Below are 6485 nucleotides of genomic sequence, written 5' to 3' on the forward strand. Positions count from 1 at the left end.
GCCACAAAAGAACACTTCAATCTGATGCTGAAGGTGATAACAGATTAAACAGACTAACTGTTCTCTCGCCGCTTATAAACTGAAGTTTAAAAGAAAAAGCAGGCTTTTAATTCTCCCGATACCTCCGAGCCTCAGTGACTAAATAAGACTTTACCATACGGTGGATGATGACAATAATAATTCCCTGTGGAGCAGCAGTCTCGACCTAATGACTTTCTTCCATGCCACTGTGGACTGTAAAGTAGGATTAGGGTCATCCTGGTGGAATACAGTGCAGGATTTCTGTCAAGTAAAAGGTAAATGGATTTTGCTCAAACTTATTCTCAGCAAAGCTTCTGGAAACACAATTGTCTCAATCACACGTCACACAGATGGTGTATACTGTGTGCATGAGGCACGAAAGATCCTCTATAGCCTGTTTGAATGACCTGCAACATATGAACTCTATATGTATGTAGATAATGATTTTAAAGCCTCTCTTGATGCACCAGCACATTATTAGCGTCATGGTTGTTAATCATTTGGGAAGGATCCCAAAGGTGAGTCACAGGAAGATTAAAATGGTTCCTCAAACGGTTCTGTAGAAATGGAGTATCTGGATACGAACATTTTTGGAGAGTATGATTTTGTTTTGGGGTGTGGGGGTAATTTTTTGCCTATACTGGTTAAGAGGCAGACAGGAAATGGGAAGAAAAAGGGGTATGACATGCTGGCTGGAATTGCCCCAGCGATGGTTGCAACAATGCGCTCTAACAATCACTTCTATGGGTTACCGCTCTATACTCACCAAAGTACTGTGATGGCTGATCTGGAAATACATTGATGTCGCTACAACAAGAACCACTTCGGATTCAGTTTATCTGGAGTGTCTGCACCACTTTATGTGAAGGTAAAACTGAAAAGAAGTGCAGCTGAAATGTTGGTAATACAGAAAAATCAGACAGTGATACTGTGTGTGAAGTCTTGCACTGACAGAACCTTTCTCTCAGTCATTGGCAAACATGTTCAGAACTGGAAGTAGAAGTAAAAGACAAGATGTCAAAACTTTGTAGTTACTGAGAGCTTCATAAAATCACAATAAGTCTGCTCCCATAACATTTTTCTATACAAATGTTGCCTTTAACTGACAACTTGATATCCTCAGACCTGAATGCCTGAGAGTCTTCGCCGATTGATGGAATAAATTCATTGATTTGAATTGATATTAATTTGCTAAATCCTGACAATGTTCCACTTAAAACCAAAAAGAAGGCTCAGAAAGATTAATAGAACAGATCAGACTGTAATGAAGGTTTCAGCTCTCACAGTCCAGATGTTGACGCGAGTTAAAAGTATTTTCTCTTGTACTACCTGTTCTGCGAGTGTGGTTCAATAGTTATATTATTTTCAGATGAGGGAGTAGCAGGTGGCCAGTCTGATCAATGCAGGAGCTGGGCCGAGAGACAGAGAAACCCTCGGTGACCGCGGTCTGGGGTCGACTTCACAATCAACCTGACACATCAAATATTCAGCAGCAGCTCGGTGACACTCTGAAACCGCTCGGAGACAGAGGGAACGCCACAGACATAATCACAAATCACCAGGAGCTGTGTGTGTATGTGTGTTCCACACTTAACACTGGCACTTATCCCCGACAGATTATAGCTCCACACATCAAATATTAAAGCGGCGGTGTGAATTATTGAGCCCAATCAATGTTTGCAGATCAGAGCTCTCAGCTGGCAGAGGAGGAGCTAATGAGCAGGAGCTAACTGGACAGCTGAGCAGCGCTGTAGAGCAGCAAATATACTCTGGCTACACAGAGGTGCTGATACATCTAACCTTCATAATTAGCACTGTGATCATCAACACAGCTCACATCTTACAAATTGTTGAGCATGTGTCTATTGAGGAACCGATCTTCTAAAAGAAAGAATTAATCCAAATTCTTTCAATTGCTGTAATGCCTGTGAGGTTAGCAGTTGCAGATTTAGCGGTGTAGTTGCACACTGGATGTTGCACTAAAGCACCAGTTGCAGATTGCAACTGTCGCTTCACCCTACCCTTCCGAGCATGAAGGAGAAAGTACAGTGGCCGTAAAACATGCAAAAAACGTGAATGCCCTACTGTATCTAGAGCCAGTGTTCGGTTTGTCCGTTCTAGGCTACTTACCTTACCTGGCGGTTCAACGTCTACACAGGTGTAACGTGATTATACACTAATGAAAACATACCTACGAATATTATATTCCATTTCTGCCAATACATCCTCCTGAATGTTACATACTGGACCTTAAAATAATCCAATTCAGAACCAGTTTTTCAAGCCAAAATCAAATAAAAATAAAGCCACAATCTCAACAGAAAAACGTCCTTATAACTACGGTGCAGAACTTGTCTTGGCGTGGTTATGTTTAGGAAAAGATTGTGGTAATGGAAAATTAACTGTAGTTAAAGGTTATATATATGAGAGATTTAAAACATTAATGTAACAGCAAATAACTATTAGCTATGTAAAGATATAGTGGTGTAACACTCCCTCTGCCAGTGTTACTACCGTAGCCTCTCTGTGGTTTGTTTCCTTAGCCTGACTGCTCCATGTGCAGCTGAGTAGGGCGACTGAAACTGCTGTTTTTATCATCTATGTCGGTGATTCAAGAGTCTGTGGTTGTTGGAACAGTAGAAAGACTAACAAACACAGTTTTGGTCAGTTTCATTTTGTTTCTGTCCACTTTAAATGAAGTTATGATGACATGCGACCATTTTGGTCTATGGAGTCTGGTGGAGAGTGAAAGCCAAATTACAGCTGCTTCTGGTTAAATAAAAGGTCTTTTTCCATAATGCTGTCATAATAATAATCTGACTGTGGACCCAAGGATTAATGTTAGCTTACATTTGCAGTCCTTTTCATAACTATTTTCCAGTCTAACTCTGTGAATTAAGGCTTTATTTCGACCAAACTAGAGTTGGTGATTGTTTGAAAGCCTTTGGAAAGACTACCAAAGATGGTTTTGGTGAGATTTATTTTGTTTTCCACATGAAAGTCGGATGACCCACACATGACCTCCACACCCTTTCTATCTCACTAACACCAAATGTTGGCACTGGACGTCAATATGAGCATAATACAAAGGAATACTGGCTGTTCAAGAAGATACAAAACCATCCATATGGTGTGGAAGGGTGTGTACTTCCATACTAAAACAACAGCAGTAACCCCAATTTGTGTTTGGACAGTGCAACGAGAAAGTTTCATTTTAAATCCAATGTGCTGGAAGATAGAGCCAACCCAACAAGAAATGTGTCACTGTCCACACACAGCACTGTATTCCTCTGTCTGTTTTTCCTCACACTCACACACTGACACACTCACAGGTAGAGCAGCTGTGAGCCCCACATCTGATTGTGTTATTGACACTGGGCAGGAAACACAAGTGGAAGCGTGCCTCATCTGAGTGTAAAATACACAGAGGACGAGGCTGCTCCATCACATTAAATGACATAACTAGTTTACATCACCGCTGCTTTACTGCGTGTAGGGAACAAAACTGACAGATTAACACCGTGGAGCCTCGCAATCCGTAAATCGCTTTGTTTATGTACTAGAATTGTTAATGCAGCGTGCTGGTTTGCCAGCCTTAGTTGTGTCTGAGCATCTCTAAACCCCCGGGGGTCTGTGCTACAACTGATGATTAGCATTTACATAATGAGCTAAATGTTAGCTGCTGCCTTAAACTGCTACTTCGCAGCTGTAGGGGGCAAGCTGACCTCCACAGAAACAAACAGGAAGGCTGGGGGAAGAGGGACGACAGCGTGGTCGGATAACGTTGGTGGAAATCTATGAAAGAAAGTCTATTTTTAGAAAGTCATTTTAAAGGATAAGTCTGGTGCTATTCTATATTTCTTTATTGCCAGTAAATCCCACAAAAAGACCTCAAAGCAACAATGAACTGATCCTACCAACAAGTATTGTGTGTGTATCAAAGCCTGTCTTCTTCCTCTGTGCTATAGAGCTCTACTGTTGTTAAAAAGTATTAAATACACATAAATGAGCCACACTGTCACACTGGGTGACATGAACACACACACTGCACTTTATTTTGTGTCACACCCACATATATGGTCCTGCTGCCCCAAAAACTCACAAGAGCACCAAATGTGGATTAATTCGCTGCTGAAAATAGTCCCCAACAAATGCACTATTTCCTCCAGTTTGAGTAATATTTATTAAATACTACAGTGACCAGCTGTTTTAGGAAGTTATTTAGTTTTTACTTTAAGTTTAACTATATACTTGTGACCCAATTGTATACATCAGTAAGAACCAGTGGGCTTGGAGTGAGGGCTACAGACAGGGCAGGGCAGGGCAGTCAGGAAGTATTAAGAGACAGACAAACACATTGCTAGTTTTTGGTATTTTCATGGAATTTATTGACAATAACAAAAAATCTGCAGAATTGTCCCCAACAAATAAACAAACAATAAATGGATGATGTTTCTCAGTACAGAGGATTTTAGAAATACTGTGGTCAAGAGTTCAAGCTCTCCAAGCCCAGCCCAGCCCCATCAGAAAAAGATTTGATCACCAGAAAACTCTTTTTTTCACATTTATTTATTCAACTTATCAATTATATTATCTGTTAATTGTATCTCCTCGTGTGGTGATGAGGATTAAATGCACCACAACACCAGGAATAAGATTCTGGTGGAGAAATGCTGACAGTCTTCTCCTCAGGAATACAATGTGATGTGTTTAAGAGTTCGGGAAAAAACTCTAAGTGGACCTTAAGTTTAGAGTTTTGTTTTGTTTTTTAAAAATCTTCCTGAGGTTGTTAAAGGAATAGCTGGACATTTTAAAAAATACTTATTTGCTCTCTTGTCGAGAGTTAGACGAGAAGATTGATACCACTCTCACGTCTGTTCGGTAAATATGAAGCTACAGTTAGCAGCTGGTTAGCTTAGCTTAGCATATGGAATTGAAACAGAGGGAAACAACTAGCCTGGTTCTGTTCAAAGGTAACAAAATCTCCATTTGTTTACTCCGTACACAAACTGATGCATGTTAATGTAGCTTAGTTAAAGTTTTGCTATCATTATCTGACTTACGATGTGACTATATATACATGCTTATACTTATTTTTAAACTTCATCTTCTTCAAAAGTCTTTGCAACATAGACAAGCCTAGCCTGTAGGCTATCTAAGTACAGGAAAAAGTAAAGAGTAGAGGTAAAAATGGATGTAGTCTTTGTGAGAGTTTCTAAAGCGTTGTTGCAGCTGGATAGCTGTAGCTGTCGCCATCTCGGTAGTCCTGACACCGCCAGCTTCTGGCTAATCCAAAGATGAGCAAAGATGTGAGGCGGGCTAAATGCAGGTTCGTTACTGAAAACAACCACCTGTAACGGCACCCAGCAGCCCTTAATTATCCATAACTTTAAGCTTTAATGTCATTTAAACGGGTGAGCTATATAAAAATTTAACCCTGTACAGTTGCCATGAACGGGGAAATTAGCTATAGAGACTGAAACATTTTTTTATTACCAGATTGTAAACATGTTTATTTCTGGTGTAATATGGGCCCTTTCAGAGATTGACTCACTTCTGCAGCCAGCCTCAAGTGGTCTTTGGAGGAACTGCAGGTTTTGTTATTTCCGCGTTGTCTTAATTTGTCAGCCACGGAAGATATAACTCAAGATATTTACTGCACAGACGTGAGACTGGTATCCATTTTCCCATGTTACTCCCGTCAAAGCTGTCAAATTGTTTAAAACCCTCACAAACTACATTTGTCATTAATGGTTTGTCACTTGAAAAATCAGCATAATCTGTGTCCATTTCTTTGCTCCTCTAAACCAAACACACATTCTCACAGCCTCTTCCCCCTCTCTATCACAATCTGTCTTCTCAAAACACAGACAGCTTGCCTGACCGCCTGGAATACACATTCGGATCTGCTTGTCACTTTACATCTCCCTCGTCTTTCCTCCTCTTCTCTCTACCTCTATCTGTCTGGCCCTCTTCCTTGTAATCTCTCTATCTCTCTGTCCATCTTTGTCCCCTCCTTTATGTGAGCATGCTAGTCAATAGAGATGTCCTGCTGTTAATTCTTCTGCCGGGGAACCAAGGGAGGACAGGGAGCATGAGGAGGAGTGGGGTGGGGGGGGGGGGTCTCTAAATCTAAAGAGTGGGGGCACTAAATGTAAACAGCGGCACGCAGAGCAGCTTAAGAGTGCTATAAATAGAGAGATCGAGCAAGAGAGGGAGTAAGCAAGAGAGAGATGGAGCGAGAAAGCTTTGCTTACGGAATAAAAATTGCTCCCGACAGTCAGGGATTAGTGCTTCCCTGGAGGATTTTCACTCCAAAGCCCAATCTGGGGCGATTGGGAAGAGCACCAGCCTCAGTCATCTTAATTCAGTTAAACCCTGCCCAACACAGATAGATAACATAGATGCATGTATGTTTGCACGCAATCATACAGCAACACACATTTATGACACACACACACACA

Source organism: Morone saxatilis, unplaced genomic scaffold, assembly GCF_004916995.1.
Source record: "Morone saxatilis isolate NCDOM2014 unplaced genomic scaffold, NCSU_SB_2.0 Contig12, whole genome shotgun sequence".
NCBI classification, from domain to species: domain Eukaryota; kingdom Metazoa; phylum Chordata; class Actinopteri; family Moronidae; genus Morone; species Morone saxatilis.